The sequence below is a fragment of the Pan troglodytes genome, chromosome X (genome assembly GCF_028858775.2).
Source record: "Pan troglodytes isolate AG18354 chromosome X, NHGRI_mPanTro3-v2.0_pri, whole genome shotgun sequence".
In the NCBI taxonomy this organism is placed as follows: Eukaryota; Metazoa; Chordata; class Mammalia; order Primates; family Hominidae; genus Pan; species Pan troglodytes.
The window spans coordinates 99,203,357-99,218,325 of record NC_072421.2 but is presented as its reverse complement, the minus strand read 5'-3'; the positions used below and the strand labels follow the sequence as shown (position 1 = coordinate 99,218,325).

General features: G+C 37.7%; 1 long non-coding RNA gene across 1 annotated transcript; it reads right to left on the bottom strand.

The window, feature by feature from the left end:
- Positions 1 to 7,422: 7,422 nt before the first annotated feature.
- LOC134809290 (uncharacterized) lies at positions 7,423 to 10,826 on the bottom strand. The gene is made up of 2 exons (XR_010154688.1): positions 10,736 to 10,826; positions 7,423 to 7,610 (listed from the first exon to the last, which is right to left on the bottom strand). It is a non-coding gene; the product is annotated as an uncharacterized LOC134809290 (long non-coding RNA).
- Positions 10,827 to 14,969: the final 4,143 nt, after the last annotated feature.

The window sequence follows — 14,969 nt, the reverse complement described above, 5'->3', positions numbered from 1 at the left end:
CAATAGGTACCAGGAATTGAGCATCAGCTATATAGTATTCTATTATTCCTGAAATGTGACTGTTGAAACATTCCTTAGGTATTCTGTACTATAGTATTTTCCTTTTATATTGTGTGTCCAGGGCCTATATGAAGGGGTACAGTTCTCACAACTGTTTGCACTGAATAGTCCTGCTTTCCTTGCTTCAATTTGTTAGTCTGGGTAAACAGTCAGGTCAAGAAACATTCATGTTCTCTCTTTTTAAGAATGTGGCCCAATAAATGCAAGGACTGAGGATACAAGGCTGTCATTTTAGTGGCAGAGCACAATGATAAATTGATACAAACTCCTACTCTTGGAGTTCCTGGAGCTGCATTTGTTTCCACCCTTTATCAGGCCAGGTTATTGAATTTTTCCCTTGTAAGATCTATCACAATATATTTCCTTAAATTATCTTTTTGTGCTTAAGGAAAAGGCCTCATACTAAGAGTAAGATGAGAGATGGGGCAGTAAGCAATAGAGTCTCAAGAAATCATGGGATATTTGGGTTGAGGTGGGCAAAATGCAAATGAGACTTCCTTCCCAATCTGGGGTTGAAAACAGTCTACAATTAATTGAGAGCTTTCCCTGTGACAAAAGTTCTATGTGACAAGGTAATTGCTCCTATAGAACAATTTCACGGGGAAGAGGAATTGAGTGGGATCAGGTATTTGTATCTAGGGACACTGAACAACTTCCAGTGAAAACAATGAGTGGGCTTGAATATGGAATTTAATGTGAAAGATAAAACAACAAGGAATCCTACTGCAAGAATCCTTTCCAGTTAAGACTGTCAGAGACCTCTTGAAGAATGAGTTTAGGAATTGACCTTTTCTATTACTTAACTGTAATATAAGTTGAATTCACCAACTTACCAGGTTTCCTTAGTGAAACTGGAAACACTGGTAACCAGGATAGGTAATCTGGCAAATACTGAGCCTCTCTGGGATTTTTGAAAATATTTCCCACTATGCTTCGCTTATATATAAAAAAAAACAATTTGTCTCATATGCCCCCACTGAAATTTGTATTTTAAAATACAAGGTTGATATTTTAAAATATGAGGTTGATAATTCAATATTAAAACCAGAGAATTAGATTTTGAGTGTGCCTGACTAGGGGACATAGTTTAGATCAGTCCACATTAATTGCAGTTAGAGTTCTCACCTATTGTTAATATATGGATAATATATTGATTAGCTCTAGACTTAAGTTAGATATGAATGGTAAAATTTCAAGAACAACCACTAAAATTGTAGAAATAGAGTGTATAATATCTAGAGCAATAAAGGAAAAAATGCACTTTGAGAAAATATTTTTAATCCAAAAGGTGGTGAGAAATGAGAAAAGTGAAGCCTCAAAAAAGGAAGACAAATAGAAAGCACATAGTTCAAATGTATTAGTAACCACAGTAAGTGAAAACGGCTAAATTTACTTGTTAAATATATATAACTGGATTTTGAAAACCATCTACATGCTAAATAATAAGCATGCAGAAATTTTGAAAGCAAAAAGATAGGAAAAGTTATACCATGTAAGCATTAACCAAAAGGAGGCTGGCATAGCCAAATAAATATGAGACTAAATAGATTTTAAAGGAAAAACATTGTTAAAGAATTGGGCGAATGATTAAACACACTGTGTTACATCCATAACATGGAATACCATTTGGAAATAAAAATGAATGAACTATTGATACATACAACAATCTAGATTAATCTCAAGGGCATTATACTGAGTGAGAAAACAAATCTCAAAAAGTCACATACTATATGATTCCATTTTTATAACATTCTTCTTTTAGCTTTGCTTTGTTATTGATACATAATAATTGTAGTATTGGTGGGGTACGTATGATGCTTTGATATGTGCCTACAAGGTGTAATGATCAAGTCAGAATATTCAGGATATCCACCACCTTAACCATTTGTCATTTCTTTGTGTTGGGACCATTTCAAATCTTCTAGCTATTTTGAATTATTGTTAACTATAGTCACCCTGCTGTGCTATCGAACTCAGTAACTTATTTCTTCTATCTAACTGTATGTTTGTACTCATTAACCAACCTCTCTTCATCCCCTGCTACCCGCCTCGCCCCATTCCCAGCCTCAGGTAACTATCATTCTACTGTCTACCTCCATTAGATGAACTTTTTTTGGCTCTCTCATGTGAGTGAGAACATGCAATTGCCTTTTTGTGCCTGGCTTATTTCACTTAACATAATGACCTCCAGTTCTATCCATGTTGCTGCAAATGACAGGATTTCATACTTTTTATGGCTGAATAGTATTACACTGTGTATATGTAACATATTTTCTTTATCCATTCATCCATTGATGGACACTTAGATTGCTTCTAAATCTTGGTTATTGTGCATAGTGCTGCAATAAACATGGGGGTGCAAGTATCCCATTGATATACTGATTTTCTTTTCTTTGGATAACTATCCAGTGGTGGGATTGCTAGATTGGATGATAGTTCCAGTTTTGCTGTTTTTGACAACCCCCTGTACTCTTTTCTGTAATGGCTGTACAAATTTATATTCCCACTAACAGTGTATAAGTGTCCCCTTTTCTCCACATCCTTGCCAGCATGTTATTTTTTGTCTTTTTGATAGTAGCCATTCTAAATGGAGTGAGTTGATATCTCATTCTGGTTTTGATTTGCATTTATTTGATAATTACTGATGTAGAGCATTTTTTCATACACCTGTTGGCCATTTGTATGTCTTCTTTAGGGAAATGTCTGTTGACATCCTTTGCCCACTTTAATGGAATTATTCGGGGTTTTGCTCTTGAGTTGAGTTCCTTGTATAACAGTCTTAAAATGAAAAAATTATAGAAATAGAAAACAGATTCATGGTTTCCAGGTGTTAGGGGTGGTGGGGTGGATAGTGTGTATCACTAGAAAGGGGTAGCACAAAGGATATCTTTGTGGGGATAGAATAGTTCTGTATCTTGATTGCGGTGGTGTAATACAATGGTATAGAACTATATGACGCATTTTCTATCAGTATCAAGTTCCTCATTTTAATATTATACTACAGTCATATAAGATGTAGCCATTGGGGGAAACTGTGAAGAAAGGTACAGAAGACCTCTCTGTATTATCCTTGCAATTACAGGTAAATATAGAATTATTTCACAATAAAGGTGTTTAAATGATGATACAAAGTTAAATTCGCCAAAAAATTATAAATTTGTGAGTATTTAATAAAATAACCCCAAAATATATAAAGAGGCTGGGCACAGTGGCTCAGCCTGTAATCTCAGCACTTTGGGAGGCCGAGGCAGGTGGATCGCTTCAGGTCACAGGAATTCAAGAACAGGCTGGCCAACATGATGAAACCCCACCTCTACTAAAAATACAAAAAATTAGCCAGGCGTGGTGATGCATGCCTGTAATCTCAGCTACTCAGGAGGCTGAAGCAAAAGAATCGCTTGAACCAGTGAGGTGGAGGTAGCAGTCAGCCGAGATGGCGCCATTGCACTCTAGCCTGGGTGACAGAGCGAGATTCCATCTCAAAACATATATATGTATATATAAAGAAAAATGTTATGGAACTATAAAAAGAAATGAACAAATCAACAATCGCACGGAAGAATACAACATCTCTAAAGTATTTAAAGAATAAGGAGAACAAAAAGTATTCTATTAATATATCTTGATAGTAAAGATATAGAATATTGAGCAGTGTGGTCAACAATCTGATTTAATGGATGTACACAAAATCCTGCACCAAATAATAGGAGAATACACTTTCTTCTCAAGCATAGAGGGACTGTTTATAATAATGATCATGAATTTGGCCATAAAACATATCTCAACAAATTTCCAAGAATCAGTGTCATAATAATCACTTTATTTGACCAAAATGCAATTAGGATAGAAATACATAACAAGGTAATATGTTTTAAAAACCATGTATTTGAAATTTTTTTATTATACTTTAAGTTTTAGGATACATGTGCACAATGTGCAGGTTAGTTACATATGTATACATGTGCCATGTTGGTGTGTTGCACCCATTAACTCATCATTTACATTAGGTATATCTCCCAATGCTATCCCTCCCCACTCCCCCAACCCCACAACAGGCCCCGGTGTGTGATTTTCCCCTTCCTGTGTCCAAGTGTTCTCATTCTTCAATTCCCACCTATGAGTGAGAACATGCGGTGTTTGGTTTTTTGTCCTTGCAATAGTTTGCTGAGAATGATGGTTTCCAGCTTCATCCATGTCCCTACAAAGGACATGAACTCATCATTTTTTATGGCTGCATAGTATTCCATGGTGTATATGTGCCACATTTTCTTAATCCAGTCTATCATTGTTGGACATTTGGGTTGGTTCCAAGTCTTTGCTATTGTGAATAGTGCCTCAATAAACATACGTGTGCATGTGTCTTTATAGCAGCATGATTTATAATCCTTTGGGTATATACCCAGTAATGGGATGGCTGGGTCAAATGGTATTTCTAGTTCTAGATCCCTGAGGAATCACCACACTGACTTCCACAATGGTTGAACTAGTTTACAGTCCCACCAACAGTGTAAAAGTGTTCCTATTTCTCCACATCCTCTCCAGCACCTGTTGTTTCCTGACTTTTTAATGATCACCATTCTAACTGGTGTGTGATGGTATTTCATTGTGGTTTTGATTTGCATTTCTCTGATGACCAGTGATGATGAGCATTTTTTCATGTGTCTGTTGGCTGCATAAATGTCTTCTTTTGAGAAGTGTCTGTTCATATCCTTCACCCACTTGTTGATGGGGTTGTTTGTTTTCTTCTTGTAAATTTCTTTGAGTTCTTTGTAGATTCTGGATATTAGCCCTCTGTCAGATGAGTAGATTGCAAAAATGTTCTCCCATTCTGTAGGTTGCCTGTTCACTCTTATAGTAGTTTCTTTTGCTATGCAGAAGCTCTCTAGTTTAATTAGATCCCATTTGTCAATTTTGGCTTTTGTTGCCATTGCTTTTGGTGTTTTAGACATGAAGTCCTTGCCCATGCCTACGTCCTAAATGGTATTGCCTAGGTTTTCTTCTAGGGTTTTTAAGGTTTTAGGTCTAACATTTAAGTCTTTAATCCATCTTGAATTAATTTTTGTATAAGGTGTAAGGAAGGGATCCAGTTTCAGCTTTCTACATATGGCTAGCCAGTTTTCCCAGCACCATTTATTAAATAGGGAATCCTTTCCCCATTTCTTGTTTTTGTCAGGTTTGTCAAAGATCAGATGGTTGTAGATATGTGGCATTATTTCTGAAGGCTCTGTTCTGTTCCATTGATCTATATCTCTGTTTTGGTACGAGTACCATGCTGTTTTGGTTACTGTAGCCTTGTAGTATAGTTTGAAGTCAGGTAGTGTGATGCCTCCAGCTTCGTTCTTTTGGCTTAGGATTGACTTGGCAATGTGGGCTCTTTTTTGGTTCCATATGAACTTTAAAGTAGTTTTTTCCAATTCTATGAAGAAAGTCATTGGTAGCTTGATGGGGATGGCATTGAATCTATAAATTACCTTGGGCAGTATGGCCATTTTCACAATATTGATTCTTCCTACCCAGGAGCATGGAATGTTCTTCCATTTGTTTGTATCCTCTTTTATTTCATTGAGCAGTGGTTTGTAGTTCTCCTTGAAGAGGTCCTTCACATCCCTTGTAAGTTGGATTCCTAGGTATTTTATTCTCTTTGAAGCAATTGTAAGTGGGAGTTCACTCATGATTTGGCTCTCTGTTTGTCTGTTATTGGTGTATAAGAATGCTTGTGATTTTTGCACATTGATTTTGTATCCTGAGATTTTGCTGAAGTTGCTTATCAGCTTAAGGAGATTTTGGGCTGAGACAATGGGGTTTTCTAGGTATACAATCATGTCATCTGCAAACAGGGACAATTTGACTTCCTCTTTTCCTAATTGAATACCCTTTATTTCCTTCTCCTGCCTGATTGCCCTGGCCAGAACTTCCAACACTATGTTGAATAGGAGAGGTGAGAGAGGGCATCCCTGTCTTGTGCCAGTTTTCAAAGGGAATGCTTCCAGTTTTTGCCCATTCAGTATGATATTGGCTGCGGGTTTGTCATAGATAGCTCTTATTAGTTTGAGATATGTCCCATCAATACCTAATTTACTGAGAGTTTTTAGCATGAAGGGTTGTTGAATTTTGTCAAAGGCCATTTCTGCAGCTATTGAGATAATCGTGTGGTTTTTGTCTTTGGTTCTGTTTCTATGCTGGATTATGTTTATTAATTTGCATATGTTGAAACAGCCTTGCATCGCAGGGATGAAGCCCACTTGATCATGGTGGATAAGCTTTTTGATGTGTTGCTGGATTCGGTTTGCCAGTTTTATTGAGGATTTTTGCATCAATGTTCATCAGGGATATTGGTCTGAAATGCTCTTTTTTTGTTGTGTCTCTCAGGCTTTGGTATCAGGATAATGCTGGCCTCATAAAATGAGTTAGGGAGAATTGCCTCTTTTTCTATTGATTGGAATAGTTTCAGAAGGAATGGTACCAGCTCCTCCTTGTTGAAATTTTTATTTTATTTATTTATTTATTATTTTGAGATGGGTTCTCACTCTGTCGCTCGGGCTGGAGTGCAGTGGCACGATCATGGCTCACTGCAACCTCCGCCTCCCGGGCTCAATGGATCATACCGCCTGAGCCTCGCAAGTAGCTGGGACTACAGGTGCATGCCACATTCCATGGCTAATTTTTGTATTTTTGGTAGAGACAGGTTTCTCTATGTTGCCCAGGCTGGTCTCCAACTCCTAACCTCATGTGATCCTCCTGCCTGTCTGTATTATCCTTGCAATTACAGGTAAATATATAATTATTTCACAATAAAAGTTTTTAAGCCATGATAAAAAGTTATATTCGCCAAAAAATTATAAATTTGTGAGTATTTAATAAAATAACCTCAAAATATATAAAGAGGCTGAGCACAGTGGCTCAGCCTGTAATGCCAGCACTTTGGGAGGCCAAGGCGGGTGGCCTCCCAAAGTGCTGGGATTACGGGTGTGAGCCACCACCTACGATCATGTTTGGAAATTAAAAAAAAAAAACTTTTTTGTAGTTTATGGGTTAAAAAAGGAAGCATAATAGAAATTTTAAAACACTGAAAACTGAATAATAACAAAAACACTAAATATCAACATTTGTAGGATTCAGTAAAAACAGTATTGCTTTTATTTGCTTTCTTTTTCTTTATTTCTTCTAAAAGAAAAAGAATGGGATACATGTGCAGAACGTGCAGGCTTGTTACATAGGTACATGTGTGCCATCGTGGTTTGCTGCACCTATTGACCCGTCCTCTAAGATCCCTCCCCTCACCTCCCACCATCGAACAGCCCCTGGTGTATGTTGTTTCCCCGTGTCCCTGTGTTCTCAATAAAAACATTATTTCAAAGGAAATTTATGGTCTTAAGTTTTTAATGTTATATGAAATGTTTACAACAGGCAAATCTATAGAGACAGAAAGTAAAGTAATAGTTGAAAGGAGTGGCAGAGGCAAGTTGAAGAGTGACAACTCATAGATGCAGGGTTTCTGTTTGGAGTGATGAAAATATTCTACAATTCATTGTGGTGATGGTTGCACAACTCTGCAAGCATACAACAAAAGATTGAATTTTACACTTTAAATAGGTGAATTGTTTAGAATGTGAATTATATCTCATAAAGCTGTTTTAAAAATCTTACGTTAGACTGGAAAAAAAAGGTAAGCATTAATGAGCTAAGCATCCAAATCAAAAGTTAGAAATAGACTGATAGAATAAATGTAAGATAATAGAATGAAAAAGACAAGAGCAGAAATAGATGAAATAGAAAAAAATACATTTGATAGAATTTTAAAAAGTGAAAAATTGGTCCTCAAAAGATATAATTTAAAAAGCAAGCCTTTGGTGAGACCAATCAAGAAAAAAGGTGAAAATAAACAATATTAGCAGTAAACAAGAGGACACAATAATGAATATGCAGTGATTTTAACAGATAAGAGAATACCATAATTAACTTTATGACAATGAATTCGAAAATGTGGATGAAATGGATACATTATTTGAAAAATAAGACTTGCCAAAATTGGCTCAGAAAGAAACAGAGAATCCAAAGGGTCCTATAACCACGGAAAACAATTAAATCAGTAGTTTAAAAGTTCCCTGCCCCTCTCCTCAAAAAAATAGACCCAGATGTAACAGATAAAGTCCAATCTTATACAAGCTCTTCTATAGCCTAGAAATAAGTAATGTTGTTCAATGCATTTTATGAGCCAAATATCTTTTATATTAAAACTGACAAGATCAGTATAAAAAATGAAATTTCAAACAAGTCTCAAAATATAAATGTGAAAATCTTAAACAAAATACCAGCAAGTAGAATCCAGCAATGTATTTTAAAAAGTCATGATCAGAATGGTAACGCAGAGCTGGCTTAACATTTTAAAAAATCTATCAAAGCTTAATTGATACATTCTAACACTATATGGAAATATAAAGACCCAACAAGAGCTACATCAATTTGGAAACAAAGGATAGAGTGGGGACTTACCCTACTGGATAGTAAGATACACTGTATGTGTCAGTCAGGGTAACAATATGCTATACTGAAGTAACAAATGAACCTCAAAACCTCAGTGAAGTAAACAAAGGTTTATTTCCTATTTACGTAAAATTTAATGATTAGGCAGCTCTCCAGTCTTCCATGCAGTTACTCAGGAACCTAAGGCTTCTTCCATCTTGTGGTTCCTCCATCTAAACACACAGCCTTTTACACCAGTTTTAAATAACCTTGACCCAGAAATAATAAACATTACTTTGCTTGTAGTATGTAGTCCAGATAGTCATATTACCTCAATCTAACTGCAAGACAAGCTAGGAAAGTAAGTACAAAAATCATTTGGTGAGTACCAGCTCTCCCTGCCGTATCATAGTAACAAAAGTAATATGGAAGAGATAAATACATAAATGGAAATGTTTAGAGACAGACTTAAGTAGATACAGAAAAAATAGGCAGCACAAATCAATGGAGAAAGGATGGACGGTATAATACATGTTATTGGAAAGACTAGTTCACTATTTGAAGAAAAATAAAGCTGGAACCCTCCTTAGCACCATGTATAAATCTAGACTACAGAGAATAAAATAAATTTGAAAGCTAAAATTATGAAGTTAATAGATGATGATATAGGAGAATATCTTTGTGGCCTAGAATTAGATAACAATTTCTTAAACAAAACCTCAGAAGTAGATGCCATAAGACACAAAAGATTAATAGATTTGATTACATAAAAAATAAGAATTTCTATTCAATGAGAGACACCATAAACAAAGTTAATAGATGACAGAGAAAAGTTATTTACAATACCTTTAACAAAGGATTAATAGCTAGCATATACAAAGTACTCCTGCAAATCCAAAAGAAAAAGACAGGAATACACTGCCTTAAAGTGACAAAAGAGGACGGACGGATGAGGTGGCTCCTGCCTGTAATGCCAGTGCTTTGGGAGGCCAAGGCAGAAGGATAGCTTGAGGCCAGGAGTTGAAGACCAGCTTAGGCAACATGGCAAGATCTTGTTTCTACAAAAAAAAAAAAAAAAAAACCTATTTTAAAAAATTAGCTGAGTGTGATGGTGCATGCCTCTGGTTCCAGCTACTTGGAGCAGCTAGGCAGAAGAATCGCTTGAGCCCAGGAGGTCAAGACTGCAGTGAGCCATGTTCGTGCCACTGCACTCCAGCCTGGGTGACAGAGTGAGACCCTATCTCAAAAAGTAAAATAAAGTAAAATAAAATAAACTGACAAAACATGACAAATATACCCAGAGGAGATGAAAACCAAAATGCTCAGAAATAAATGAAGAGATGTTCAAACTCATTATTAACCAGTTAATTGCTAATTAAAATTCAATTATAAATCCGTTTATACCTATTTGGCTGGCAAAAATTTTAAAGCTGGGACCTGCCGATTGTTAGTGAGGGTACAAAGATAGAGGAATTCTAATGCACACAGCTGATTAGAGTTTAGACTGGAGCTGCTATTCCAAACAGCAATCTGACATACATAAATGAATTATACATATGCCCTATGACTCAACAATTCCATTCATTTTATATATATTCCAGAACACTTTTCATGTAGGTCCATAAGGGGACATGCATGAGGACGTTCATCACAATGTATGAGGTAACAGAAAGTTGGAAGCAGTATAGATTTTATTTCCTGGAAAATGAGGAAGTAAATTGGAGTGGATGAATACCATGGTACATTATGCAACAGTGTGAAACTACAGACCATGTACACAGAGTGACATAGATGGATCTTTAAAAAAATATTACTGAGTGGGGAAAAAAGCCAGAATAAGATCCACAGCACCATACTACTATCTAAATCCATGCATACAAAGTAATGTAAGTTTTAAAATAACTCAAACAAACATACACATCAAATAAATTAGAAGGTTGCCTTTGGGGAGGAGATGGAAGTAAAGAATAGAGAAGAAAGGAAACAAATAAAGTAGTAAATGAATTAATAAAGGAAAGAAAATGGGTTTTGATTAGACCAATGCAGATGGTATGCTACGAAGGGAAGAATATGGTTAGTATAATCCTCATCACCTAAGGTCCAAAAAAAAAGGAAGGACAGAAATCCATTAATGTTGTAGTAGTATAAAAGTCTCAACTGCTGTAATGAAAAACTCAAAAATTGTACGACTTAAAAAATATATTTTCATTACCAAAAGAGTCTGAGGTTAATGTTCCAGGTCAGCAGAGAGGCTCTGCTACACGTGGCCATTCAGGGTCCCAGGCTCATTCCATCTTGTAGCTCCATCCTTCTCTAGGTACTCAAAGTTATCTCCATTCAGCGGGTAGATAGGAAAAGAGAGAGCACAAGTCAAGCATGAGGAAGTTTCATGAGGGAAAATCTGGAACACATCACTCCTGCCACAATCCATTGGCCAGAACTCAGTCTCATGGTTGCACCCAATCATAGGGGACGTTGACCACTATAGCTAGGCCACTATTGACCAATCCTGCTGGATTCCAAGGAGTGGGCAGAAAACATGGATATTGGAGAGCACTAACAGCCTCTACCACAGTTTGCAAGAGCTTTGTTGAGGGAATTATAAAATGTTTTTAAGAGATATTAATCATCCAAAACGCTGATCTCAGTGACTGCTTTTACTAGGCAATGGTTTACAAATGTTTTCAACCTCATTGGTACAGTTCTCAGGGCTAGTTTGATGCCCAAGTTTCTCTCTCCACCCTCGATGTCCATGATCAGTAATGTCTTCCATTTCCCCTGCAACTGTGTCCATCCCCCAAAACGTGAGGGCGGAGAGGCAGGCAGGGATTAGAATTAGAAAATGGACAGCATGTCAGTAACAGAGGCAGGGAATGAACATGAGATTTGTACTTCCTCATATTTTCACTTCCTCATGTACTATTACCGCCTTAAAAAATAAGCATCAGTGGCCAGGCGCGGTGGCTCATGCCTGTAGTCTCAACACTTTGGGAGGCCAAGGCGGGCAGATCACCTGAAGTCAGGAGTTCAAGACCAGCCTGGCTAGCATGGTGAAACTCCACCTCTACTAAAAATATAAAAATTAGCTGGGCGGGGTGGCACACGCCTGTAGTCCCAGCTATTCAGGAGGCTGAGGCAGGAGAATCGCTTGAACCCTGGAGGCGGAGGTTGCCGTAAGCCGAGATCGTGCCAATTCACTCCAGCCTAGGTGACAGAGCGAGAGACTCCATCAAAAAAAAAAAGCATCAGTATGCAATCATTTTTACAATCAGAAAAAAAATGAAGTTATGGTCACTGAAAAATTAATGAGGAATTAATCTGGGAAAAATCTATCATAAAAAATATTTCTGGCCAGGTGCGGTAACTCACACCTGTAATCCCAGCACTTTGGAAGGCCAAGGAAGGTGGATCACTTGAGGCCAGGAGTTCGAGACCAGCCTGGCCCACATGGCGAAACCCTGTCTCTAATAAATATACAAAAATTATCCGGGGATAGCAGTGCACACCTGTAATCCCAGCTACTCATTAGGCTGAGGCAGGAGAATCGCTTGAACCTAGGAGGTGGAGTTTGCAGTGAGCCAAAATGGCACCACTGTACTCTAGCCTGGGTAAGAGTGAGGGAGACTCAGTCTAAAAAAAAAAAAAAAAAAAAAAAAAAAAAAAAAAAAAAAAAAAGTCCAACTTAAGAGGGAGGAAGTGCCTTAGCACAATTACGTTTTATGAATGTATTGCTTTTCTGCACAAGAAGAGTTTATAAACATGCTAAGGTATTTGATAAGGTAATTGGTAAGGTTTTTGATAAGGTATTTAGAAGGATTAGACTGAATCCTTCTAAACAATGAAATTTAACTCTGAGCAAAGGGAAGAGCTGTGAGATTGATGCTGCAAGGTATGAGGAATGCAGAGATGGTCCTATCCTTTCTGCCCAGTCAAGATAGGGGGAAGGTGCTGCCCCCATCCCCTCTCATATTTCAGAACGTCTCATTTCCTGCATATGGGCACCTGACTCTTGCTCACTCCAAAAATATACCTGGACAGATGACCAAGGTGGTGACCTGAGTAAATGCTTTTGGATCCTTCCCTCCTCCCTCTCCTAAATTTCCACAGGGGTAACCCAGCCCCAGCAGAGAAGGGAGCACTGTTCCTGCCACTGGAAACCAGAACTCATGCCTTCTAGACCCTTGCAGCTGAGGGTGTCCATGAGGCCTGGAGAAGTGATTGCTGGGGGAGTGTCCCTAGCCATCTCCCTGCTCTCTGCCCTTATTCACAGTGTCTGAGTGGAAGCCTCCCTGGACCCTATCTGCTGCCTCCCACCTATCATGAGCAGTGCAGTCTGGTGGGCCTTTCATGCCCAAAATCTGCATCTCCAGGGAATCTAGGGAACCTAGCTTTACTGCAAGGTTGCTGCCTTTCAGTCACCTTCCTCCCTAGTGGCCCTTCAGCCAGGCTAAGGACAGTGTCCAAGAAACTCTCACCTACTGACCATACTGATTAACCTAGACCAGGTGTTCTCAACTGGATAAGTCTATAAATTCCTGGAAATTGTATACAAGGTTGTATTGGGAGTGAGGGGAAGGTGCATGTAAGTTTTCCAGGTGAGCGGCTATAAGCTATAATTATTAACATGTTTTTAATGGGAAGTATAACCCTAAATATATTAAAAACCACTGGCCCAGAAGGTCTATGTTTATATTTGTTCTAAATAGGATGATTTTCATTTTTTAATAGTAAAACTAATATAGTCATTGTAAAAATGTCAAACAACGCAGAAATGTATTGTATTCATTCATTCACTTAATAAGTCTCTATTGAGCACCTATGCAAGGCATTGAGAATACAATGGTAGGAAAAACAGACTAGGTCTTTGTATTCATGAAGCTCACAGATTAGTGGGGTATATACATTAATCAAATAATCACATGAGTGTACGGATAATTATAATTCCACATAAATACAAAGGAATGGAACACAGGTACGTATATGAGTATATTGCTGCAGATCAAGACATACTCTGAGGGGCTAAAAAGGGAACAAAGAAAACTTCCCTAAGGAAGTAAAATTTGAGAGGAAATAAGGAAAAGTGTAATTACTAGGCAAAGAGGATAATATAAATGTCTTGTAATCATACATCCTGCAGAATGCCATAGCTAACACATATGTGTAATTGGAATAAATCACAGTCCACAAACCCAAGTGTATAAAACATCCAGCTTTTATTTTCTATAGCAATACTCATAATTTATATTTTGTCTTCTCATCCCATTGTTGTGCTGAAATGGAATCAATTTAGGATCTGCTGCATTTTCCGTGGTGTGTCTAAGATCAAAGATGCTTACAAAGCACCTTAGAGTTGTTGGAGGAGGTCCCCATGATTCTAGTAATATTGGTCTACATAATTCACCATTTTCATTCCTTCCTCAGGACCTCTTCAAATATTGTAGCTCTCTATTTTGCTTGTGTCGACCTTGAATGATCAAGACTTTCTGTGTTGCTTCCCTGCCTTTGCTATGCTGAGATACAGAAAACTTCGTTAGACTCTATACTATACGTCTGGAAGCAATGTAAAGCAGCAATGCTTCAGGTATCTCTTAACAGGTATGACATGTCACCTACACAATTTAATCCAACAAAACTGTCCAGCGAACTTCCAGTCAACAGCAGACTGAAGTGAGTTGGAAAGCTTCCCCCTTCCCACTCGAAACTCACAGATATGATAGAATGCTAAAAACAGTAAATAGTCAAGTTCATCATCATGAAATGGAAATCTCCAAGAAACAAAGAAGGAGCTAGCAAGGAGCAGGAGATAAAGACAGACGGCTATCGGCTTTAAGATCTAGAGACCAGGATTTAATCCCACATAGGGACAGAAAACAATGCCTCTAGGCAGTGGAAGATGGGAAGCTGGTACTGAGCTCCAATCTAAATCTAGGCCCCACAGAAACACAACTAGTACATGAAATGATAACTAGAAAACTTTATCCCACAGCAAAGATACATGAGAAGAAAGCTCATCTTTTATGTGAGGTCATGGGTGGATACAGAGCCCCCTGGGAGCAATCAAAATCCAGGCCAGCTCCATTCATAGGCCAAATTCATAATCTGTACATGTGAGAGAATTCAAGGGACATACACTAATATAAAAATTAATCTGGAACTGGTGAAACTTTTATAGCCTTAGCAGAGACAAAGGCAAGGAGAAAATTAGGACATTCAAATATAGATCTCAATAAATCACCCAGAATGCAGCACACAAAGATAAAACAGTACAAAATATGAGAAGCTAGAAGACATGGCAGAAAAAGGGAAAGTTTCAAAATATACCTAGAATGAAGTCCATAAAGAGAGTCTAGAGAGAATGAGGAAGGGACAATATTTGAAGAGATAGTGGCATGAATTTTTCAACAACTGGTGCTAGACATGAATCCTTAAGCAGCATAAATAGAAGT